This window comes from Lepidochelys kempii, chromosome 2 (genome assembly GCF_965140265.1).
Source record: "Lepidochelys kempii isolate rLepKem1 chromosome 2, rLepKem1.hap2, whole genome shotgun sequence".
Taxonomy (NCBI): Eukaryota; Metazoa; Chordata; order Testudines; family Cheloniidae; genus Lepidochelys; species Lepidochelys kempii.
Window position 1 is genome coordinate 198,246,016 of NC_133257.1, and position 27,486 is coordinate 198,273,501.

Here is a 27,486-nt window from a genome sequence, read left to right on the forward strand (position 1 = left end):
ATTTTTAAAGGATAAAAATACAAACAATTCTCTAAAAAAAAACATTACAATGCACAAGAATAGTCACCTCCTACAACATGGGAGACAAACAACAAACAGAGAAGAGGTCAGATGATAAATAATAAAGAGACACCTCCCCACAATCCTGTTTCGGTATTAATCAAACACTGCACACTGGAGAGTGTTAGTTCTAGATGTTCAAATCTGATACTGTGGGCCAGATTCTCAAAGCGGAGTCTCTTTGAAGGTCAGATGCCCACTGTTCTACTCCCCACTGCATGCCTCTCACATGGCTGGCCAGTTCTGCTGGCAGGTGATTGGGAAAGGGGAACAGAGCCATATCCTGACTCCTCACCTCCTTTGGTACGTTTCCCTGGGGAAACAGAGAGTAGGGGAGTAGAGTGGTGTGGCCCCTGAATGGAGTAAATTCTGCCTGTCTTTATATGGAACACACAAGCTGGGGTTGTGGGAGAAGGAGAGGCTCTTTATGTACTTCCCTAGCACTGGGCATGCATGTAGGGGCCAGGCAAAATCCAACCTACAGAAAATATTTGGCTTATGTCAGCTGATACTAAACTAACTTAATAGCATTAAATGTAGTGCAGCTAGTTCAAGGATAGTAATCAGGATGATATCCTGTTTCAAGAAGAGTCTGCTCACCGCATAGCTCCCTGATAAATCAGATGTGAATTCCTCCAGAAATATATGTAAAACTAGTCACCCCCATGATAACAAGTCTAGTTTTACACTGATACAGGTGCTTCATCATTTGTTTATTTTTAAAGGATAAAAATACAAATAATTCTCTAAGAAATTGCTCTGGGCACTGATCAACCCATCTAACGGTGTATCTCCTTTGACTGATGGAGCAGCGATCACCATCTCAAAGGGATTAAGGGTCATAAACAGAGATTTTAGGTTAAATCAGGAAATGTTGTAACGAGATGCAGTCAAAATTAATGGCATGAAACAGAAAACAGTTACAGTGAGAGGCATCCAGAAAACAGCAGAGACAGGAACTCAGAAGAGACTAGGATATAAATAAAAGGACAGGTGTTCTCTTCAGTTGTGTAATGTGATGGAAACTCAGTAATTGATCTATAAATAGAAGAGAACAAAAGCAAAACATTCAGATAAGTACACTGAGGGCTAGATCTTCAGTTGGTGTAAATCCATGGACGTCAGTGTTATTAAGTGATTTACTCTGGCTGCATATATTTATGGTAAGCAGGGACAAAAATAGCATTTGTCCGAAAACATTCACCAAAGTGCCTAACGTTATGGACTACACTCTGTGGACAGAGTTGTGATAAACTGAAAATAAAAAAAGAAATAAGAAATGCAGACTACACCTGGACAACTATATTCTTTAACAGTTTCTGAATTAACTCACGTATTCAGAGTCTGTGTCCCAGTTACAGACAATCCTAAAAAAAAGAAAGGGACATGTTTATATTTTGCTTCATGGGTGTATTTTTGGAATGCCAGTAGCTAAATTAGAACAAATACTGAAGTCAACTGAGCTCAGCCTGAGAGATATCTGATCAGGTTACAGTGGTCACCCTTCAAACTTGGCTAGTTTTTCTGTAAATATAGTTACCTCAGTCTTTGCAGTACTACTGAGGGGATGTTCTTTAGTTTTTGATGGCAACTGGCAAATTTTTAACAGTGGCCATTCTACATATTGTATAGAAAAATGAACCAAAATGTGAGAGTTAAAATCTAAGTGAAAAATCATACTTCAACTCTAAAACCACTGAAGCTGAAATTTTAGCTTCAATGTGTGTAAAGTGAAATACTAGTCTCAATTTTTCCTGTTTCAAAACCCCTCTTCATTACTTATTACTGAGCTGAGGCTGGGTAATTTTCACTGAAGTGATTCATTCAACAGTATCTTTTTAAACATAGAAAATGAGGCGATTTTAATTTTTTCTTTTGGTAGAGCATTTACTCCAGTGAGCAGTTTCATAAATGAAGACTGACTCCATTTCTGTTCCAAGATTAGGAAGAAAACTCGTATGAGGAGAAGAGCGCTTTCTGGTTTTCCTAGGCCAACATCATTGTTGAATCTTATGCTTTAAGAGCTGACATTTCACTAAGCAGTTGAAAGTAAAAACTGTGTTTTCATTTGAAACTTATCATATAAAAGCTTTGGATGCTGTGTACAATTCAGCTTAAATATTAGTATCTACTGAAGGGAGTAATCACAGTCCTGGAGCTTTTCAGCACAACCCACTTTCATGCAATAGCTGTTATATACATATCACAGAGCCAGTCTCAGCATTCTCATTTACCTTATTGTCAAAGACTAAGCATCTGATCCTCAGCAACTATAAATCAGCATAGCTCCATTGACTTTAAAAGAACAATACCAATTAAAGTCTGCTGAGGCTCTGGCCTTAAAACTCTCTCTTAAAGCAGGATCTTTCCACGTGTCAAGTGGTACTAAAATAACTGCAGTTGAAAGTGTTTTCCTCCCACTGTCGCTAAATCTAAAATCCTATAAAGGAGCTTGCTTCAGATCTATTCATGTGTCTCAGCGTCCATTGTTCACATTTGCAGGTGAGCAGTCTCCTATAAGCCTAGTCTTTGCAAAGCTTTATATTTTAGTAGAGCATAATAGTACAAGATCTTTACTTGTATTGTGGAATAGTCCTACCTGGCTAAGAAATGATTTCTGCGCATAGCCAATACACATTGTTTAATTTAAACTTATTGATGGCTTTGGAAACATGTATATTCACAAAATTGAATGCCAGTAACCTTCCTGAAGATAACTGCAAGCCATGTGAGTGCATTATTTCTGAAGGACTAGCAGAGTCAGAAAGAGTTACATCACTTTAAATGGCATTCAATTAATTTTTTAACCAGCTAAAACCACCCCTTTGGTACATCCTGCCTGTTTTGGAACTGTATAGATTAAAATCCAATAAAACTAAGGTAAACGTCTTACTGGTTAGTAACGTATGGGTCAGTTTTCCAAAAGAGCAGTAATGCAACATACAAATAAATCCCTATCATATTTTTCAAAAATGGTAAGGCAATATACTTTGTCATAAATGACAACTCCTTAAATTTGCATCTTCACCAATAAAACTAGTTGTGATTAACAAGGTTTGAGCTAGTTGAAAAATGTTCAAATAGCTTTCATAATTTTTTGAAAAATGTCAACTATTGCACGAGCTATTTAAATAACAGCAAAGATTTTCATTATTTTTTTTAAGTTTTGCACAGCTGTACTCAAAATGCTTCATGAGAAACAAATGAAGAATTTACCAAGATTAAATCTGAACTGATATATAATGAAAACCCACTGGAACGGGGATAATATACTACTACTGATGATCTTTTGCATTTGTGTAGCAATTTCCATAAGACCTGTTTGTCCACCTCTTCATCCAATAGTTTAGTGCTTTCTTCCATGCTGTCCCTTTTGCATGAAATGCCCTTCCTGCGCTACTCTGTGAAGCCACTATCTTGTCCTCTTCCAGCTCCTTAAGATCCACTTCTGTTGTGGGTTGCAGTAGGAAATTACCAGGTGATATGGCCAGTAGGACTGACTTGTACCTATTTTATTTGAGTAGTTACATCTTATAAACCGTCTAGCTATGCACATAGCTGGTCCATATCACCACATGTTCCTATCACTATTCCTTTTGTCCTCCCTCTCCCATTGCACCCTATTATCTGTTATATCCACATCTTGTCTGAAACTAGACTGTAAAATCTTTGATGAACAGGCTGTCTTGTACAATACCAAGCAGAACAGAGCCTGGGTCCTGACTGGGGCCTCTGATGTTAGACTAATACACATAATAATAAATAATCTGAGGATCTCAAAGTGCGTTGGAAGTGTTAATGAATTACATCTCACAGCATCTCGGTGGCCTGTGTAATTATTATTCTCATTTAACAGATGGGGAGTCTGAGGCTTAGAGAAGTGATATGAGATTAGAGGCAGCTTGTGGTGAAGCCAAGAATACAATTTAGAGCTGGGCCAAAAGTTTGTCAAAATAATATTTCAATAACTAACAAAACAAAACAAAAAGTTACTAAAATGGTTGCAAAACACTTTGTATTTTCCACCCAGTTGTACTAGAATCTGCATCTCTTGAATCACAATACTATCATTTAATAATCACCAGGTTGTGCTTCCTTCATATTGACAGTAAATCTGTCTTAAGTGTTGACAAGGGACTGAAACAAATAGGTTGCCGAACAAAGGTGGATTAATAAACGTGGAGTAGAATTGCACTCAGTATGTTTCGGGGTGGTTTCTGAAAACAGGAGATTTGATTGATGGCTAGGGTGTTCTCTTGTACAGGTATCAATGTACTGGAAGCATTACAAACAACACCCATGAGTTGGAAATATTTAATTCTGTCTGGTAGGTCTTGCCCACATGCTCAGAATCTAACTGGTTGCCATATTTGGGGTTGAAGGCATTTCCCCTCGGTCAGATTGGCAAAAACCCTGGGATTTTAAGTCATTTTTTGCAGCATGGGGCACAGGTCACTTTCAGGTTTAAACGATGGCTTTTCTGTAACTTTAAGTTCTTTATTGAAGTCTTCAACTCATGATTTATTAGCCAGAGGTTAGGGGTTTATCACAGGAGTGGGTGGGTGAGGTTCTGTGTCTTGCAATGTGCAGGAGGTCAGACTAGATATGGGATTCTCAAACTGGGGGTCATGACCCCTCAGGGCGTCACAAGGTTATTATGTGGGGGGTCGCGAACTGTCAAGCTCCACCCCAAACCTTGCTTCACCTCCAGCATTTATAACAGTGTAAAATATATATATAAAAAAGTATTTTTAATGTATAAGGGGAGCCACACTCAGAGGCTTGCTGTGTGAAAGGGGTCACTAGTACAAAGGTTTGAGAACCACTGGACTAGGTGATCATAATGGGCCCTTCTGGTCTTGATGAGGCTAATTCCTTTCATTTGTTTAAGATGCAGTTATGCATAGCATGATGTTAGGAAATCAATTTTTAACTAAAATAAATAAATAAATAAAAGAGGAGAGGAGGTGTTAATGTACTTAAAAAAAACCAAGATAAAAATAAAATCCCAAACACATTAATAAAAAAACTAGAATGAGCTTCCAGCTTTCTATGGTAAAATATCTTTAGAACCTATTCAGATCAGCACTCATTCCATGTACACTGACTGTATCCTTTTCTATGTAGAATACTGAATCCACACTAGGTAATGATGCTCTAATTACAGTATTGGAATGGCCTAGTGCACCCACAACATACATTCCCAGCACTGGCGTGCTCAGGTGATTGCATACAGTCCAGGGGGCTGGCCATTCCACTGAAATGAGTACTTTACTGCTACAGTGGAGTACAGTCAGAACCAATACATTTCTACCTGTGACCTGCTGTTGAATGTGCTTTCTGACCTCGCTCCTTGATTTCCCCCCACCCCTATTTCCCCCACAGTTGACTGCATGGAATGGAGAAGAGGAGATGGCACCTCACCTGCTCCACTTCAGAGGCAGCAAACGCCCCTTACAAGTTTGTTTCTCTGTGAGATGGCACCAAGTCATTCCGCATATGTTTGCGGGCTTGTGAGATGTGCAAAGTTTACAAATACGTCAGTGAAACTTCCTGCTGGATTCAAAGGGCACAACTGAAATCTTTTAAAAAATGTTAGACATCTCTAGTGTGATACTACTTGATTTGTCTGTCAGGCATCTAAGGTATGCAGTGTTGTTGGCAGAGACCTGGAGAGCTCTGTGGAAGCTCAAAAGTTTCTCTCTCTCACCAGCAGAAGTTGGTCCAATACAAGATATTGCCTCACCCACCTTGTTTCTCTCAAAACATCTAATGTACCTTCCTTTAGAATATGTATGAGACCCTCATTTTCAAACCTTACTACCCCATATAAGACATCAAAACCCATATTTAGGCAGTTAAATAAGTGGCCAAACTGGCATAGCTTCTGGGTCCTACAGCCCGCCCACACCTGCGGCTTTCTGTGAGAAGAAAGCATTGCAGAAGGCACTTGTTCAGCTGCTCCCAAATGTAGCAACCAACTGGCACCATTAACATATGTACATTGTTTAGAATGCGGTAGCATCCAAAGTGCACAAAACGCTTTCCAAACACAGATGGAGACAGTGCTCTGAAGAGCATACAAAATATCCGGTGATGTGCAATAGCTGTTTTTGATTGCATGCAAAACATGCTACAAGCTTAGCCTCTGATGGGAATTCTTGACAGCTCTCCAGCAATGATCTGCACTACACTTAGTCCAAGGGCTTCAGATTCTACTTTCAATCCCTGAAGACAGGGACTGACAGAGGGAAAAAATATGATCTCCATAATAAAGTACAATATGACTGGTTATTATAGAACCCGACAGGGGTTCACTGTGTGGAAGCTAACAATTGGCTAGACTGAACAAACTGCACAAAGCCTTGCTCCCTGGTGTGCAGAGAGATTGCAAGGGCTGGACCTCCCACCCCACCCATCCCCTTACACTGGTAGACTCTACTCCTCTGGTTGCACTGAACTGATGAAGAGGGGAAACAGAGCTGGGGCTTTGCTATCTCCCTGCCTGCTTTAGTGTGATATGAGCTCCCATCAGTGCAGGTAAGGAGCAGCCCTCACGTGCCCCTAAAAGCAGACTGTGATTGTGATCATGCTTTGCCAGCACATTGCAAATGGTGGAGAAGGCTTCTTGGGCAAGCCCCACTTTCCCTATCAGACTTAATATTTTTAAAATGTAGGGTAGCCATAAAAAAGTATACCACATTTTAAGTGGCTTCACTTCCCACTGCAAATGTTACATTGACAAGGGACTACTTTTTTCCTTATAATATATGATAATGAATCTCAAAAATAGGGTTAGAAGTCTTCAGGTTTTCTTCATTGTTTCTAAAATAATTTGGAAATACCTAAAACATGATGCAGTGTGAAAACTGAAATGTTTCTTTTTCATTTAAATCTTTTGATTACTGCACGTCTGCATTTATGTATTCATTTTCAAAGACTTAATTTAGACAATCTGAAGTTCTCTAACCCAGGTTTTTAATTCCCATCAGTTTCAAGCTGATTTGAGTAATCCCTCTATAAGGCTCTGTATTAGGACCAGATTTACAATACCTCAATCAAAGTTTGATTGAGGTACTGTAAATCTGGTCCTAATACAGAGACTTAGAGCTGCAATTCAGATCAGCTTGAAATGGTTGGGACTTCAGGCAAACATATGTTCAATAGAAAAACCTTCTACACAAAACATGCCTTCCTTAAAGCTGACCTGCAAAGAATTTCTTTAAAAGTGGGAATTGTGTCCTTTCCCCTCTTTTATGACGTATAAAGTGAGTGATATTTTTTAAAAAAATTCCTGATTGTTATTTACATTTAGAACTATCAGAGAGACTTTGGTCTTCCCTGGTTTTGCTGAAGAACCACTGGGAGGGCTCTGGGATGTTTATTTTGAGTTTTTAACGGAAGAAGAAAGGGTGTTGAATCTTTAACATAGGGCTCCTTTATCAAATATGTCAATTAGTCATTGAAGGAAAATAGATGCTAAAAAAAACCCCCGAAGTATAAAACAGTCTGACTAAAAATCCCTTTTCCCCCATAATTGCTGAACATTCACTTACGTGGCTTACATTATTTCACCACTTCTCCTGCCATCATAGAATCCTGCGGCCTAGATGGGATCTGAATTTCTAGTGTGAAAAAAAAAAAGGAAAACACAAAACAAAACTTTTTTCAAACACTTTTCCAGGCACCCTTTATAGATCAAAAAGAAAGGGAAAAAAAAGGGGTGGGGAGAAGGCAGGCATTAACCTAGTTTATTTTTCTTTGCAGATGACCTTTATCAAAGTATATTTATTTAAAAGGTAAGCAACTCTTTTTGAATGTGCTTTGTCCCACATTTTACCAGGAATTTCACATTCACTGTTGATGTTATATATGGTAGCAACAAGACTTCACATCCATGATATTTAAGTTCAAGAGAGACAGGTTCCTGGAAGAGACTGTTTTATAATTATTTCTGGTCTGTTTGCCATTATATTTTCCGGGACTCCTGTAACAACCACTTGAGAGAGACATTTATTTCCTTGACAATACGCATCTCAAGTATGTAGCCCATATATCTGACACAGGCTATGTCATCATCGCAAAAAAAGGGGTGAAATCAATGGGAATTAGCTGTCTAATTAACTCTTAGGATCTGGGCCTGTACTTTTACTGTCAGAGAACTAGACAAGGTCAACCATGGGTAGTATTGACCTTGCCTAGCTACCTCACAGTAAAAACTACATGTGCCTTGTCTCCACTAGGAGTTTGCAGCGGGAGAGCTAATGGTGTGTTAGATAGCCTAGGGTTAAAACCAGCTAAATGTGCACCTTTTTTTGGACAGAGAAGACAAAGCCTGAGAGAATCCATGAAAGAGTCTCTGATGTAGTCTTGCTAAGCCTGACACCCTCAGAACTGCAATGACTGACAATGAGGGTATGTCTTCAGTAGACTGTTGCATCTAGCGTTAACTGATTGCCAGCAAACTTGAGGTAGCTAACACGTTTGTAAAAGCTAGTATGGACAAGAGGTGAGAGGACAAGAAAACATGGATTCACTAAAAAGTACAGAGGGCCTAACGCTGGTATGTGCTGAGCTCCCACAACTCTCACTGACTAATCAGAGTTGTGTACTTACCCTTACCCAAGAGTGAGATCTTAAGGCCCTAGGTGTGAATTTTCCAAATTCCCCAGAAATATTATAGTTTACCTGATGCCTCTTCTGAGCAATGCCAAGTTGTAGCTCACTAGTCCTCCTTGGCCAAGGCAGAAATATTAAAGGAATGAGGAGAAGCACTAAAATGTTATAGGACTGGCAAACATGGGTGACAGTAATCCCAGGTTGAGACTTAGAGGAAGTGAACTGAACTGAGACCTTGATCCAAGCCTCAAAAAGCCAAGGTGGCAGGGATGGCTAAAACAGAGTGACCAAGCCTCCTCCTTATCCAGGATCCCCAAGGCCAGCGGGACAGATCTCAAGCTTCCACATTCTTCTTCTTCTGTCTTCCTTCCTTTTCTTAGGTGGTGCAGCAAGCACATAGCGAGGCAGGCTGATTCCTGAGATGGGCTCCAAGCTTCCAGGGATAAGAGTTAGAGAAGACTAGTTGAATCAAGCATGAAATGAATGGTGCCTTTTTTGTTCTAGTAGTCATGGTTTCTCCTATCATATCACTCACACCAACGTAAATCAAGAGTAACTCCACTGAAGTCAATGTAGTTACATGAAAGTAAAACAGGTGTCGGTGAAACAGGTCACATATCTACCTATCTTTTTCTAGTTATTTTGTGGACACTTGTGGTTTTATAGACTTGCTTTTCTGCTCTTCCTGAAATGGAAAGTTCAGTGTGGGGATATTCATACATTATCTCAGAATCTGTTCAGGAGAAAAACCACTTGTCATGTGCCTTGTCTTCTGAACCTTTAGGTTAAGATTCAGAGAGTTCTACTTCCTTGAAAGGGAAAGACGAGATGCTAGAGGCCAAGGAGTGTATGTTTCTATGTTTTGATGGATTTTTATTGAGTTTTTCCTGGATTTTCCTATTTGGTAAAACTTAATGAACTATGAGATTTCTTGTTTTCTCTCTACACCCACACACATGAAGTCTTGCTTGTCTTCTGCGGAAGGACAAGTACCAACCTCTCCCATTTTAATTTTCTATGATTTGTTTACTTTCTTAAATTTATGTAACGAGAGGCTGTTGCTAAGCTTAATTCCTGTGGCAATTACTTTTTCCCTGGTAGAGGCTTCTAGGCACTGCTAAAATACAATAATAAATAATAATCACCTGGGCTAAATGTTTCTCCCAATAGCTCTGGTCATTTTTTGCTTGTAGAACTCGGTCATAGGGTGCTAGAGACTTCTATCTGGATGCAGTATAGCAACCCCACCATTTTTAGGACATGCAATCAAGCTAAAAATCAAACCTGGGTCAGATCCTCAGCTGCTATAAATTGGTATAGTTCTGTTGGAGCTGCAGTGATCTACACTACTTGACAATCTGGCCCTTTATGCTTCTGGAACACATCCAGGAGGGCAGTACAGAATGAGCAGCTTTGTTTCATTGCAGATGGACATTTAAGAGGAGGGAAAGCAAAGAGAGAAGCAGGAAATGATGTCTTCATTCGCACAGCTCATACCCCCTTCCCTATACATCTACCCCCTGTTTCTAAAAACACAGGCAGCCAGTTTAACACTCTGCTGCTGGAACACTGGAGCATGAACATGCTTTTTCTCATCCAGAGCTTTTAAAACAATGCGGAAAAATATCACTTCTCCTAGGATCAGTGAGGGAAGAGACTGCTGCAGAAGTAGTGATCTGAGGAAGCTGATTAGCTGTGGCCTTTGGAGTAACTGCTGCTTTGTCTGAGCACTCAGTGAGGACTTTACCTTCCCTGCCAAGTCTGAGGCAAGAGAGCTGCTGAGGCATTTACCGTATTACTGGCCTTGAAGTGCAGAGGCCTTGGATTCATCATCTTGCTCCTCAGAGAACTAGCCTCACAGTTGGGTGGGAAAGAGAGCAGCAGCTGATGTGTCATTTGCTGGAGCGTCAGCCTTCAGGCTTGAAGAGGCCTCAGAGTTGCCATGCTGGTCAATGGAGTCCTGGCCTAATCACCACCTGGATGAAGCTGTTCAGAGACACCAGCACAGCCTCAGTGCTAGGGGTTGGAACTGATCTGCTGAAAGAAAGGCACAAATCCCCTATGTACATGGATTGGGGGGGGGGGGGAACAGAGGGAGGGGGACTCATAGGCTGAACACTCCCTGAGGTATATACAGGCCAATGAGCTTGTGGGTCTGTCTTGTTAGCCATGTTAAAAGTCTCCCTGCCAGCTGAGCAGCTCTGCTGAGGTGCCTTAGCTAATGGAGAAAACAAGGCTCTCTAACTTCAAGTGCAAGACATTGGGGCAGTCTAGGAATTGAGTTAAGTAAACTGTCAGGTGGCCTAAGGCTTGTGGTAGGTCAAATTGTTTTTCATTCATGTGTTATGCACTGGGTATGATGTTCTCCTCCTGCATTCCCGCACCAGTGCTGTAACCTCACACATACTGCAGGGACTTCTTTGTAATCGCTCCTCCCAGCCACTGCACTGGGTTGCTGGACATCTGAACTCTCGCGGGAAGACTGTGACCATGCGTACATGACAAAGTTTTGCCAGCATAGCTATGTCAAGTTAGGAGTGTGAAAACCATGCCCCTAAATGACATAGTTATGTTGGAAACCCTGTTCTCTCTCTCTCTCTCTCACCACCACCCCCTCTCCCCCCACACACCCCATATAGGCACAGCTTATCCTAGCAAGAGTTTTCTTTTGGCAGTATGCCTGATGTCATACAATTTTAACTATACCAGCAAAAGAACTCCCTTTTCCCCACATACACTGTCTCCAGTATGGGATATTGCTGATATAACTGCACCAGCAAAGCCTTTCAAGGATATACTAGTGCAGGGTCTCCTCTAGTCTCAATGCTCTTTATCAGGGGTGAGAAGGAGAAGGGGGGTGTTGAAAGGGGATGGATGGGGAGGCAGAGATTACTCCTGGCCTTGCTCAAACGAGCCAATGACACTGGTTATGTCCTCAGGCTTGCCTGCCCTTCTCCTCTCTCTCTCTACCCATAAAGCTCCTAGGTTACCTCCCCTATGGGCTGCCTAGATTCCCTCCAATATCTTGATCCTGACTGACTTCTCCAGTCAACCATGACTCCCATAAGCTGCCCCTCCTTCTGCCCAGCCCTCCAGTGCCCTGTAGTGAGCTATGAGTTACAGACTTCTGCTAGCCCCCACCCAGTCCAACTGCTTGGGCGGCATGGTGAGGGAAAAAGAAGTGACTATTTCCCACCGATAGGAAATGTTGTACAAAGAGCTGCACAAAATTTAACAGATTTAAATTTGAGTGGTGGCGAAGGACTCTGTGCCATGAAGGAAACAAATCTGCCAGTGACCCAAAGCAGGACGATTTAGTCCCCACGATATGAAAATGGGTTTGGTTTTAGAGACAGATTATCCCTATGTAGAACAGGCAATCATGGCAAATCTGCTTGCCTTTTGGTAGATGAAGCTATTACATAGTGCGGGTGGAATAGCTTGGCAGGCTGAAGCAGAGGAAAGACATGCAAAACCTAACTTAGCAACCAAGTACCTGTGTGTTCCAGGAATGTTAGTAATGGCTTAATTTCTGTGCCATCACTTCCACCTACAGAACACATTTCAGCATTGCAACATTAATTAAAGAGCATGAAAAACAGATTTAGATTGGAATATCTAGAACAGCTTAAACCACCACAGGAGTTTCAGGCTTTTGTAATTAGTATACCCAGCTTTCCCTCCCTGACAAACCTCTATCCTGGATCCCACTACGTTACTGCCACCCACCTCCTCTTCATTTGTACACATACTAACCCATGTTTGAGGCTGCCTGGTTCCCAGTCTCATGATCGTAAGACAAGTTGCATTGTTAGAGCACACACAATTGAACGAGAGGATAGAAGAGCTGAGGGCTCAGTCTGGTAAACCAGTGCAGTTAAAAAAAAAAAAAAAAGAGTTAGGAACCACTGTCAAATGTTCGCTAGGAGCAGCTCCATCAGGTCTGCTAGTAGGAAACGCTTCTCCAAATCCTCAGGCGAGGTTGTATATGTCCTTTCACAGACTTCTGTTTATGCTGCATGCTGGGTCCTCTTCTTTGGGTTTCAATCCAACACCTACAGCAGAAAGAGCATGTGTGTCAGGCACCTACTATTGTACTCAAATTTTATATAAAAAGCATCTGAATAGTCATAACCCTTTTGCTTTTATCAGCTAAAAACTGACCGCTGTTCATGCCTGCAATCATTCCAATGTTGTTGTGTCAAAACAAATCTAATGGTATAAGAAAGAGAAGCAGTTCAGTATGGATTCAGGATTTACCCTGAGGATTTTACAAATATAAAGCATTTTTTTAAATCATTGCAGGCTCTCTCCCAAACCATCCATCAGGTATGGAAGGACTCACTCTTCGAAGCCAAAATGATGTGCTCAGTGTTCATGTGCACATATGATTTATTAATGCAATGAATGTAGTTTAGCTGAGGGAGTAGTAGATGGGTACCAGCTATCTTCAGGTTTGCAGTTCAGTCCTTCTGCATATTTAATTTTACCTCATCTTTGCTAATTAATTTTAACTAAAATGCAGAGGTTATGATGAAGGGTTGTCTCCATACAACTTCCTCTCTTTCAGAGGAAAGCTTGAAAATAGCAGAGCACATTCCTTCAAAGGCAAACGATGCTGATTTAGCTCACACCAGCAGTATGTTCACAAAAAACAAACAAACAAAACCAAAAACAATCCCCTGCTGCTGCGGAGGGTGAGAAAACCTGGATTTGTGTGAAAAATACTGGAGACTTCAAGTATTTAAACAATAATGGGCTGTTGTTAATGGGCTGTTAATGGGCTAGTCTCCTGCTGGCTGCCACAATTCTACTGAAAAGTGACTGGGTGAGAGCTGTTGACTAAATAGTCTCTAGCCTTCATCCTACAGGTTTTACAATAGGAAGAAAGCTCTTTATAAGAACTCCCTACATGTAACTGTAAAGTCAGCAAGCACCTACATACCAAAAGAGCAGAATTTGCCCCTTATTATTAATGCACTATTTAAACCGTACACAAATAAAGTGCTATCATGGTTATCTCTTGGAACATTGAGAAGTAATCGCCAACTCCTAGTCTAGTTTTCCAAGAGGGCATGTCTCAAGCAGCCTTTTTCCAGCAGGCACACAGTTTTCTAAGAGTTAACCCGCTATTAACCTCTTAATTCCAGCATGTCACCACAAGCTCTCTGAATACTTCTTGATGCAGCAACTTCTTTGAAAGAGCACATGCTGTGGTGAAATCCTGACCCCACTGAGGCAATGGCAAAACTCCCATTGACTGCAGAGGCGTGAGAATTTCACCCCCCAGGTACTTTTTGTAACAAGGTACATTATGAGCAGTGTACCTGGTACATCTGGCAACAGCACTGTGATTAAAACAGAACTGAGCCTTTTTTTCTTTAAGAATCTGATTGTGCAGTTTCACAAATGAGGCCTTAAAATGAGGTGCTGTCTGTGGGAGTTTCAGGATTGCCAACTGTAATAAAAATAAATGCATGTTTTAGTGAATTTCTGGGTTAAGTAGGTAAAGTTTATTTTCATATGCAGAACCTTAAATTAAAATACAGTAAATTGCACCCTGCTGTTTTAATTCAGCAAGCATTCTGCTTGAGAAAGTTTCAGTGTATATACTTCAATTTATTTACAGAATTTAATGTATCATCTGATATAAGGGACATATAAAAACCTCAGAAAAGAAGTAGGCATCAACTATATCTTCATCCATTTACACATTTCCCAATGAAGTCCATCAACAGCAACAAGAGAAAAGTGGTTTTAACAAATGAGAGACAGCTGGTTGAAGGTTAAACATGTGGATGGCTAAGAAAGTTAAATTAAAAGGTTATGCAACTTAAGTCATCCAGACAATACTAAACACCAAAAACAGATTAAGGTTATAATGCAGCTGGAAATTAGCGGGGGTGAAACCCCCCCTAAAATACTTCAAGGTATAGCTGACAAACAACCTCAACTGATGTGTTCATTTAGCAGAGAGCCAGCTCTGTACCATTTTGACAATGCAAAACAGCCTTAACATTGGCTTAACTAGATTCTTAGTCACGGGGAAAGCCCTAGGTGTCATAGTTGGCTCCATGCCATCCCCTGTGCACTCCCAGATCTAGCGAACATAGCCAGGGACCTGCAATCTCCACCCAATACCTGAGGTCAAAATGGCCCATGGAGCCAAGAGGCAGCTGAACATAAGCTATAACAAGGCAGACTGTTTCTTTCATGGACTGACCAGACCAGCACCTCTAAGATCAGGGCAGTGCAAAGATACCTCCTCTCCCTTGCCTGCCCCCCAATCCCAGAGCAACACCAGGCACAGCATGGCCAATCCCCACAATCTTGCTGTTACAGTCTAAAACTTTAGCATGCTTATAATTCAAAAAACAAATACTTTCCCTCTTCAATATATCTAATTACTTAACAATATACAGTATAGAAATAATACCAGCAAAAGAGAGCTCATTTGTTGGCTTCATAGTTACATTTCACGTATCCATTTCAGTCACTTTGGCTAAATCTAGAATAAATTAATTCTCTTCTACTGGTACAAGTAAATGCTGCCTAGAATTACATTCATAAGAGCCCTTAGAAAAAAAGAAAGTAACTTTAAGATGAGAACTAAAGCACCTGTAAGTCAAGAAATGTATAAAAGCTCAGCCTCAAAAGGTGACCAGCAAAAATGGCCATTCTGTTTGTTTGCTTATGATGTATGTGTAAGCAGGAGCTGAATGAATGCTTCCCTGACAACTAGTTAAAGGGTGGGGTGGGGAGACTTTGGGTGTGTTTATGTAAATACAGTTTGCTCCTGCCCTGCTTAGATATTCAGCAGATAGAGCGGTGTCAAAGTAATCAACGTTGGGTTACAAATCACCGTAGTACTGAATGCAGGGGTGGTGAAATGTTGTTACCAATGTTTATTTATTGTAGAAATACAGGAAAGCATGGTTGTGCTTAACCTGTCCCAAGTAAGGGGGTCACCCTCATTTGAAAGAGCCTCGTTAAGCCAGGGGCTCAAATGCCAGATGCCTAAGAAAATAAGAGGGGTGAGGCCAGATGTCCTAGCCAGGAGACTGCAAATCCTCTCCAAGGGTTCTTCCTGGACTAGTTAAACCTGTTCCTCCCCACTGTTTAAATAGGCTTCATTAGGATCCTGTTTATTATTTTAAATGCTCAATCAGAGCTGAAACATGTTTCTACCCTGCCTGCTAAGAGCTTAAAAATCAGTAAGATCTGAAATCATTTGAGATGGGGCCTATAAAGAGCTGAAAATTACTAAGAGACTGATGTGCAGAGGTTACAGCAGAGAGGCAGGGGGCAGCAGAAGGTGACTGACAGTCAACTGGCAAACGAGTGTTTGGTAAGGCACAGCATACAGCCAGCAGGGCGGGTGGGGGAGAGGCTAGTGGAGTGGCTGGCAGAGAGTGCCCCCGCAGAGAGGGTTGGCAAGTGAGCGCTTGAGCAGTGGAGGGAGTAAGGTGCTTTACCTCCCCACTCTCCACCCAGGGTGGGAGGTGAACTCTGGGTCTGCACTGCCAAGGACAGCAACTGTGAGTGGGACGCAGAGAAGGGTCAGGCACATGAAAGGGACTTTTGGGTTAGTGAACTTGAGGGGAAAAAGGACACTGCCCAAATTACTTGCTCATCGTTTACGTTTTTATGAACCCTGGTTGCAGTGTTTTTCCAAATTAACACCCAGTTACTTCCCTCTTTTTATTAAAAGTTTCTTTTCTACACTCAGACTCTGTGCTTGTGAGTGGGGAAGTATTGTCTCTCAGAGGCACCCAGAGGTGGTGTGTCATTTTCCCAGGTTACTGGGTAGGGGTTCAGGTCAGTTTTGTGTTGTATTGATGGAAAGGAAACCCTAGATATTGAACCCAGCCCTGGTTGCTGCTGGCTCCACCTGACAGAAGGGTTACATAGCTAGAATGCCTGAAACGTCTGGAGTTTTTTTCCTTCTAAAATTTTTCCCTGCTGGTTGTTTTTTTTCCTATTACAAGTTTACATCCTGTTTTCCACTTTGGAGGACTCTATGGCCTCTAAGGACAAAAGGTAAACTTTTAACATGTGTTGAAATCCTTGCATAGACAAAGCAGCTGTAGTTTAACACATTAGCTGGTTGAGGTAAAACCTGTGGGAGACTCTCAGGTTCACTTTGACCAGCTCCCACATGTTAAAACTACAATTGCCTTGTGTACAGTAGGATTTTAGCATGTTTGTGTTAACATGTTAAAAAAACAACCCCCTACCATTTCTCCCAGTGAAGACAAGACCTCAAATACATTGTCCACACTAAGACTGAAATCCTCAAATACTTGAACATTTCTTAAATTTATTTGCAGTGGGAAGGACTGTCAAGGTTCCTCCCCCACTTTGAACTCTAGGGTACAGATGTGGGGACCTGCATGAAAAACCTCCTAAGCTTATCTTTACCAGCTTAGGTCAAAACTTCCCCAAGGTACAAAATATTCCACCCTTTGTCCTTGGATTGGCCGCTACCACCACCAAACTAATACTGGTTACTGGGGAAGAGTGGTTTGGACACGTCTTTTCCCCCCAAAATACTTCCCAAAACCTTGCACCCCACTTCCTGGACAAGGTTTGGTAAAAAGCCTCACCAATTTGCCTAGGTGACTACAGACCCAGACCCTTGGATCTTAAGAACAATGAACAATCCTGCCAACACTTGCACCCCCCCTTTCCTCGGAGATGTTGGATAAAAAGCCTCACCAATTTGCATAGGTGACCACAGACCCAAACCCTTGGATCTGAGAAAATGAAAAAGCATTCAGTTTTCTTACAAGAAGACTTTTAATAAAAATAGAAGTAAATAGAAATAAAGAAATCCCCCCTGTAAAATCAGGATGGTAGAGACCTTACAGGGTAATTAGATTCAAAACATAGAGAACCCCTCTAGGCAAAACCTTAAGTTACAAAAAAGATACACAGACAGAAATAGTTATTCTATTCAGCACAGTTCTTTTCTCAGCCATTTAAAGAAATCATAATCTAACACGTACCTAGCTAGATTACTTACTAAAAGTTCTAAGACTCCATTCCTGGTCTATCCCCGGCCAAGACAGAATATAGACAGACCCACAGACCCTTTGTTTCTCTCCCTCCTCCCAGCTTTTGAAAGTATCTTGTCTCCTCATTGGTCATTTTGGTCAGGTGCCAGCGAGGTTACCTTTAGCTTCTTAACCCTTTACAGGTGAGAGGAGCTTTCCCCTGGCCAGGAGGGATTTCAAAGGGGTTTACCCTTCCCTTTATATTTATGACAAGGACTTAGACTCACCTCTAGCATTCTAGAGCTTGTTGGGTTTTGTTCTTTTAAACTGTGCTATATACCTCAGTAATTCAGAGCCATCGCAAGAAAAAACAACATCCAAACTATTTTTACTCCCCCAAGAGGAGAAAGGAAAGAAAAAGCATAACATCTTACAGTAGACTATATCATTACGTAAAGAATTCATGTCAAAAAATCTACCCACTAACAAATGCAAAGAAAAGAAAATTGGTCCACAGATACTATTCATAAATACATTTTTGCATCCTTGAGTTTTCATAAGTAGGCCAATATTCTAATTTTTTTTAAAATTAAGTTTTAAAAGGGTCTGCACAGTTCACCTAGCAATTTTTCCTTCTAGTAAGTTGCGTTCCTCTTTTTAGAACAGCAGTAGTGTTTGGGAAGCACTCTAATAATTCAGCAAGATGGCTAGAGGGCTGAACTCAGGGACAGCATAAGCCATGCTGGTGAACCTGTTATCTTTCATGGCTCACCCAATATGTCCAGACCATAGGAGGGCAGTCTGAAAGGATATGGATGGAAATGTACTAGGTACAGCAGCTGCATACATAATGTTCACAAAGCAACAAAGCAAAGTGATGGGGAAGAGAGAAGTTCCATGGAATATCCAGAGTGGTTCATGTCCTGTAGATACATACATATGAGTGATAAAACTAAAGCTGCAACATCCTGTGTATCCAGGGGGAGGGGTCACAGTGAAGTGATGAAAAGAATGCAGCCATCTTATCTGGATCATTCACAGTGCTAACTGCTAGAGTGTTTCCCTGTAGCTAGCACTGTGAATCATTGAGAAGCCACTCTAACCACAAGTTGTGGTGCTGCTCGCCCTGGGCCTCATGCCCACTCCACCCTTTTGGAGTCTCCTTGTCCACCAAAAGAACTGCTGCTGCTTCGGGGGAGAGAATGAGGCACAACTGTTTCACTTCTGTTTCTACCAGGAGACATCTCTCCTCACTAACAGTCTGGTTTGGGAAGTGAATTCCTTTTCCACCTGTCAAAAACATTAGGGAGAAGGGGTGGGCTGGGGTGGAATTAATTTTAAAACCACCACAAAGCCTCTCACTCTGGCAAGAATCTAAGCCTGTACCACCATGCCTCCTTTCAGCAGTATCAGTGCCTCGGCAGCACCGGTCAATTAACCTGCCCCTTCACAGGCTCTCAAGTGAGGGGCAGGAAATCAATAACCAGTTATCCTAGCATTCAGAATTAGTGTCTCTCTAATTATTATGATTATCATCATCACATCCAACTGCAAGTTGCACAGTAAAGTTGAGCTGCAAATCAAGTTATCAGAATTCCATCCACTTCAGTGATATATGCTGTATGGTCCCCTTAGCCAGGGAGGGACTCGGTCAGCACATGCCACCTAGTAACTCTCTCCACACACCACTTGCAGGTTGTGTTAGCCAACTGTGGAGTGACAGCCCCATCTCTGCTTGTGACCTCACGGCCACCATGGAACTCAGCTGGAGCAAACCAATAAGGGAGTATTTGCATAAAGCCATTTTTACAGTACAGTTTTCCAGAATTTTTCTTTTTGTTATTATTTTAGAGCATCTAAGGTGGGGGCTGGAATCTTTAAAAAAAAAAAAAAAGAAGAAGGACTGAGCCAAATGGAATCCACTTTTATCCAGAAAACACACTGAGCTAAATCAAAATGCCTCTTGGCTCTACTGGAGAGACAACAGCACACAGCTTGTAGGGGGTTATGTCTGAAGCAGAGATTTCCCATACATGTCAACATTTAGATTTGATCAGGAGGCAAAAATATTTTTAATTTAAAAAATTATTGAGTCCAAAGATCCCTCTGCCAGATAATTTTTTAAAAATGCCCTGTGCTATTTCCTGCAAAGTAACAGATTTAAAAACATTGAACTCCACTCCCCACAGATTTTATACTATAGAAGTGAGAGTGTAGTTGGTATTTAGCCATTTCTGTACAAAAACAACTTGTCAGTGGCAACAAATTATGTTGTTATAATAAACGTACACAGTATGAGCCTACACTATAGTATCCCAAATGAACTGATGTAGCTGTCATTATTACACAGAAAAAATAATCCACATAGAAAATAATCACCAGCATTAAAAAAAAGTCCTTACACTGTCATGCCCCTCAGAGGTGGAAGGTGGTTACAAAATTTAGAGGAAAGAAAAATTAGGCCTCTGAAGAACCCCTCCCTTCTCCAGTAACAACCGTCCTGAAGCTACAAGTAAGCCACATTTTTAAACAACTGAGCAACACTGTTCCCTTAATTCTCATGTTAAATTAAGCTTCAAAGCCCCCCACTTTCCTCACTCACTGAAGTAGAGTCTTGATGGGTCTCTTCCTGTACAAATGGCAACTTCTCCTTTCTTTAGTCAGTTTTTTATGTTGGATTAAATACTGTTAGAAATACCAATTTAGTAATTTTGTGAACAAGATGGAATTTATGAATTAAAAAAAATGGGGGTAAAATCCCGCCTAATGAAAGTCGGTGGGAGTTTTGCTGTGACTTCAGTGGGGCCAGGATTTCACCCCATGAGTTTTCCTTTACAAGACACTTTTAGTCAAAAAAGCGATTATGTAAAAACAGCATTTTCTTTACTGCACAGATCTGCTCCTTCCTTTTGTGTTTCTTTTCAGTAAAATAACAGTTGTGACTCAAATTTTTAGCAAGACTGGCAGCATCTGGCCTATACAGCTACTGAAGAGTGACCTGGATACTTTTCCTTGCCAGCTAAATTGTAATTGCAATATTTTTGTGTGTTAGGCAGAGAAAGTCCTGCTTTATTTTTAGATTTTAAGCAGAGATTGCTGTGCTGGAAGTTAAAAGAAATCACCCTTTTATCTGTAACAAGACTAAATTAAATACAGAATCAACTAAAGGCATATCAATATGAGATTATATGTACAAAAATCGCTTTTCAAAGCACAGTTTAACTTCATTTTCATAGGTTTGGGTGGGGTTTTACAAACAATGAGCGAGAGCCTCAGCTGATATAAAAATCATTGTAGCTCCAGGACCTATCGCACGGAGCTTGAGCTGTACATACTGGAAAAAACCTGAAGATTTGTTTATTCATTTATTTGGGGGGGGGGGCAGAGATAAAAAAAGTGTATGATTCCAGTGTGCAAGAATTGAGGCACTTGACAATTGCCAAGGAGGCTTTCTGCTATTAAAATCATATCTAATTATAGTCTGTCTACATTGTGTAGTACATATTTATAAATAACAGTAGAGCTGAATAATATATCAATTCTGTGTCGGCAGTCCATTCCCTTTTTCTCTCCAAAAAGGGATAATATATGTTTTAGGATCCAATATTCTGCTTGGCAACACAGTAATATAAATATGGCAGAAAACTGGTTCCTAGATAACTCCACTGAAGTCAACAGAATTACACCAGGGTTGAATTTGGTCCAGCATATATAAAAGGAATACAGATGGTGAGTCTTATGAAAGACATGTCCTATTTCAATGTGTTTTTGTATTTTGCTGCTACAGCATATAATTTTATCTGTTCTCTTCAGATTCATTATTTGAATTTCCCCCTCTCATTGGAGGCTGTTTCTGCAGTCTACGCAGAGAGTTGGTAGCAGTGAGGGGGCGAGAATGGAACCTTTGAATAGTCTGGAGTTTTTGCAAAACATTTTCTGAAGAAAGGGCCTGTCTACACTACTGGCCGGATCAATGAGCTGTGATCGATCCAGTGGGGGTCTAGTATAGACGCAATAAATCGACTGCCGATCGCTCTAGCGTAGACTCCAGTACTCCACCTCAACGAAAAGCACAAGGGGAATTGATGGGAGAGCGTCTCCCGTCGACTCACTGCAGTGAAGACACTGCGGTAAGTAAATCTAAGTACGTTGACTTCAGCTACATTAATCATGGAGCTGAAGTTGCGTAACTTAGATTGATCCCACCTCCAGTAGTGTAGACCAGCCCAAAGAAACCAGTAACATCTAAACCCAACAGGATTTGTGCAAATTAACACCATTCCACTCCCTAATAGCCTTTTTTCTTGAAAATCCATTGAAGAGTCAATTTCATTAGCTCAACAGATAGCAGATTAATCTTTTGGCCAAAGAGCAAAACTTAGAATACCTAACAATTCTCTAGTGGACAAGGTGGATGAGCTGATATTTTATTGGACCAACTTCTGTTGGTGAGAGACACAAGCTTCCAAGCCATACAGGGCTCTTATTCAGGTCTGGGAAAGGAACTCTCAGCATCAAAGCAAAATGCAAAGATTGTTTAGCATAATTACTTAGCACATATTGTAAGAGGCCATTCAAGGTAGAGTGGCCTGTCAACACCTCTGCAGTCACAGGACAAAAAGAAGGGGTTAGTGGGTTATATATTGTTGTAATAAGCTATAAATCTAGTGTGTCTGTTCAGTCCATTTAGCTGTAACACTCGAGTTCCTTCAGGTCTGGGAAGAAGAGCCCTGTGTAGCTTGAAAGCCTCTCTCTCTAAGGTGCCACTAGTACTCCTTTTCTTTTTGAGAATACAGATTAACACGGCTGCTACTCTGAAATCTCTCATCAATAGCAATTGGTCCAGTAAAAGATTTTACCTCACTCACCTTGTCTCGCTAATATCCTGGGACCACCATGGCTACAACTACACTACATATAAAAAAATCTTTAACTTTCCAAAACTGTTCCATTAAAGAGTACCTAAAATTTAATAGACCAAATACTGGGACTTGCTGAGTCCACCGGAGTAGCAGGTACACAGCATTTGGCCCATGAAGAACACACAAAAAGCCATTCTTACCCACTTTCTGAACACATTAAAAAGAACTAGAAGTTCTTTTCTTCATTTGGAATGCAATTACCTATTTCCAACTTCAGTTTATTTTATAGATTACTTTCTTTTGTATAGCAACCCAGACAAAGAGAGAGTTAATAAACCCACACAAAAGGTGTAAAACAAGCTTGAGCATTCCATAGATTTTAAAACACGATACATGTGCTTTAACAGAAATAACTGATGTCCTCATAATTCTAAGGGAGGTTACTATTTTGGTTTTTTTAATTCATTTTTTGTCCCTTAACTCTTGCTTTTCTAAAGCACCTGTTTGTAAATACTTAATCCCTAAGGCCACAAAACATTCCATGCTCAGTAAAAGTGAACCTATATGCATTCTTAGACAAACATTGTTTTATTATGACAGCAGAAATGCATTCCGGTTCATTTGTTCAATTTGAAAAGATAAAAACGTCATGTTTTGAAAGATTACGGCCCTTAAAATGTTTAATTTATACAGTATTAAAGGCTGAGACTATCTATATGACGGTCTTATTTTTCATAAACATTTATCAGTAAAACCACCTAAAACACCCCCATCAGTCCGATATGTAGTAGGACATGCGCTATCCACACATTCACTCATATTGCATGTCCTTTAAACACCATGGCCAAAATTTTCAAACTTTGGGTGAATTCAGTGATATTTACATTGCAAAAAAACAGGCCATTTTTATTTAAGCTCCTAAATATAGCTTTAGGAGCCAAACTTTACATACTCGTGTCTGAAAATGTTTGCCATTTCTATCAGGATGGATTGATTTAGATCAAAGTAATTTAAATGAGCAAGCAGGAATCCTTGATATAAATAACCAATTTTAATCTTCTTTTGCAGTTATAGTTTTTAGTTATTTTCCTAAAGAAATATTGATTCTCTTTGGCTGGTTGAATGATCAACCGTTAAAACATGTTCATCTTCAACTAAAGATAGTCTTTATATTAACTATGGTACTTCTTTGTAGCTAACCAGAAGTATACACTATATATATATATATATATATATATATATATATATATATATATATATATATATATATATATATAAAAACAGTTAATATATTATATATTATTATATAATATAATATATATATTATTAATATATATATATATTAACAGTTATATGCTTTAACATACATTTATTCAGATTTGAAATTTTTACATTTTTATCATATCATTGAATGAAGAATTATGCATTTCTCATTTACTATGAGTAATTTTTTTACTCATGATTTGTATCAAGCTGCATTTGGATGAAAATTGGAATTCAATAAAAATAGTATTTTAAAATGGTTTTCATTTGTTAAATAAAAAATACATAAGAAAAAATCAGTCTATCCAAATAATGATTTGTGTCTAAAACTAACTGATTTATTAAACAAAAGTATTATCTGTAGTTAGTGAAGAGAACGGATTGTTTCTGGTCATCATGTCCTTCATGATTTTAGAACTAGTATATCTCATCCTCTCAGACTTTGTTTTATTCATAGATTGGAAGAGTAAAACAAGGTTTCCGGCCTTTTCAAATCCCAATGTGTTTCTCAACTTTCAATGAACTAGTCACTGAAGTGATCTAGTTCAATAAACTAAAATGAAGATAATAATCTCTGTACCTGCAAAAGAGTCTACTGCTGTCAAATCTGGTCCAGCACTTGAGCAAACTCTGGCTTCAGGTGCTTATCCAGTGACTTCTATCAGCTCAGTGGTTTGACTATCCTTAAAACTGGCAGCAGACATATATTGCTTGAATGTTTTTATTAAATGTATATATTAATATACAATAGTAAGTTTAGAACTTAATATAGGTGGTCATAATTTCAAATATAATTTTTAATGGGTTACTTTTTAAAAGAAAAACATTTTAATTAAATTAAACATCCAATTACATTAAAAATCCGAATTTTTTTAAATCATTAATTTTTATCCATGGCACTGGATTTTATTGGTACCATGCTGTAAATTAGAGAGAAAAATCAGTATTGTATTTGGAATTATCACAGGATCTCTGCTTCCGTATTATATTAAAATTAGGGTTGTCAAGCGATTAAAAAAAATCATGATTAATTGCACTGTTAAACAATATTTTTGGATGTTTTCTACATTTTCAAATATATTATTTCAATTACAACACAGAATACAAAGTGTACAGTTCTCACTTTATGTTTATTTTTATTACAAATATTTGCATTGTAAAAAATAGTAGTTTTCAATTCACCTAATACAAGTACTCTAGTGAAATTTCTTTATCATGAAAGTTGATTTTACAAATGTAGGATTACGTACAAAAAACCTGCATTCAAAAATAAAACAATGTAAAACTTTAGAGCCTACAAGTCCACTCAGTCCTACGTCTTGTTCTGCCAATCGCTCAGAAAAACAAGTTTGTTTACATTTACAGGAGATAATGTGGCCTGCTTCTTGTTTATAGGGTCACCTGAAAGTGAGAACAGGCATTTGCATGGCACTATTACAGCCCGCGTTGCAAGATATTTACATGCCAGATGTGCTAAAGATTCACGTCCCTTGATGCTTCAACCACCATTCCAGAGGACATGCGTCCATGCTGATGAGGAGTTCTGCTCAATAACTATCCAAAGCAGTGCAGACTGATATATGTTCATTTTCATTATCATGAGTCAGATACCACCAGCAAAAGCTTGATTTTCCTTTTTTTTGGTGGTTTGCGTTCTGTATTTTCCATATCAGAGAGTGTTGTTCTTTTAATATTTCTGAAAGCATGCTCCACACCTCATCCCTCTCAGATTTTGGAAGGCACCTCAGATTCTTAAATCTTCGGTTGAGTGCTATAGCCTTCTTTAGAAATTTCACATTGGTATCTTATTTGCATTTTGTCAGATTTGCAGTGAAAGTGTTCTTAAAACGAACAACATGTGCTGGGTCATCATCCAAGACTGCTATAACATAAAATATATGGCAGAATGTGGGTAAAACAGAGCTGGAGACATACAATTACCCCCCCAAGGAGTTCAATCACTAATTTAATTAATGCATTTTTTTTTAGAAAAAAAGCGTCATCAGCATTGAAGCATGTCCTCTATAACGCTGGCTGAAGCATGAAGAGGCATATGAATCTTTAGCGGATCTGACATGTAAATATCTTGCGACGCCGGCTACAAGAGTGTCATGCAAATACCTGTTCTCACTTTCAGGTGACATCATAATTAAGAAGTGGGCAGCATTATCTCCGTAAACGTAAACAAACTTGTTTCTCTTAGTGATTGGCTGGACAAGAAGTAGGACTGAGTGGACTTGTAGGCTCTAAAGTTTTACATTGTTTTATTTTTGAGTGCAGTTATGCAACAAAAAAAACATCTGTAAGTTCAACTTTCATGATAAAGAGATTGCTCTATAGTACTTGTATGAGGTGAACTGAAAAATACTATTTCTTTTATTTTTTACAGGCAAATATTTGTAATCAAAAATATAAGTGAGCACCGTACACTTCGTATTCTGTGTTGTAATTGAAATAGATATATTTGAAAATGTAGAGAAAATTCAAAAATATTTAATAAATTTCAATTGGTATTCTATTGTTTAACAGTGCGATTAATCGCAATTAATTTTTTTGAGTTAATTGCGTGAGTTAACTGCGATTAATCGACAGCCCTAATTAAAATATGGTATGTCCTGCATATTATTACAATTGTGTACAAACTGCATACTGTGTTTTGGGGTGGTTGTAGCTGGTAAATGCACTATTTTTTTCCAACTATTAGTGAGAAAGTCTGCAGACCTCTACAAGTTAGTAAGTGGATGTAAGGTTTGGATTACTTCCCCAGGCACACTGCCTTAGATTTTCTGGCTGGACGGTTGAGTGGAGCAGAGCAAAGTCTTTGTCTATACCCTATCCTGATCTGCCCGAATGCACAGAAAAGAGAGTAGCAGCCCTCAGAGGCTGCTCACCCCTTTGCACCTTCATAAAATGCAGGTAGCTTATCAAAGGGAACAGGGAGCTTCTCAAAGTAACAATCTGGCTCCTGATCTGTTGCTGCTGCCACCCCTTGCTCAGGGCTTATGACAAAACCATAACTGAGTCCTTTATCTGCAGGCTTTTCAAGACAAGGACCACATCTTGTCTTTTTCACTTAGCAAAGCAACTAGAATACCTGAGGAAACAGTGTACATGCTCAATAAGGAGTATGAAAATACAGACTGCAGTGGTCACAGGTATATAAGCACATGTTTTTTCAGACTGTATTCCTGCTTACATTTAAATTCATTTGATCAATCCTTAAGGTTTGGTTTGACACTATTATTTCCATTTCTCATTGGTACTTACATATCTGTCCAATTGGCTGTGGCATCCTGAAGTGCAGGCTTCCTCACGGCTGCTGCTCCTTAGCTCAGTTGAAGTGCTATTCAGAGCACATCATATCTTCCGTTTCTTAAACCCACAGGAACTTACTGCCTACCTGCTCTCCCCACCTCCATTCCCCTTTCCTTTTGAAAGGGGAACAACAAAAGGGCTACTATTCATCAGCTCTTCATTTGATTTCCTCCGAGTAAATCAAGAGCAGCCCCTGGCTGTGAACTGGAGTTCCCGAGATTTTATGAGTGTTATGACTCACAGTATTACTGCTATTTTTAATCTTATTAATATTGACAAACCAAACAGGTTTAGTCACTAGACAGATTTCTGATCAATAAATTACTCTGTTTAACATGGTTCAAAGTTAAGTTTTTATTCGGTTTTAAATT

General features: G+C 39.6%; 1 long non-coding RNA gene across 1 annotated transcript; it reads right to left on the reverse strand.

The window, feature by feature from the left end:
- Positions 1 to 27,405, reverse strand: LOC140907448 (uncharacterized). The gene is made up of 4 exons (XR_012157500.1): positions 27,068 to 27,405; positions 12,436 to 12,734; positions 7,617 to 7,685; positions 1 to 1,427 (listed from the first exon to the last, which is right to left on the reverse strand). It is a non-coding gene; the product is annotated as an uncharacterized lncRNA (long non-coding RNA).
- Between the last annotated feature and the right edge of the window lie 81 nt (positions 27,406 to 27,486).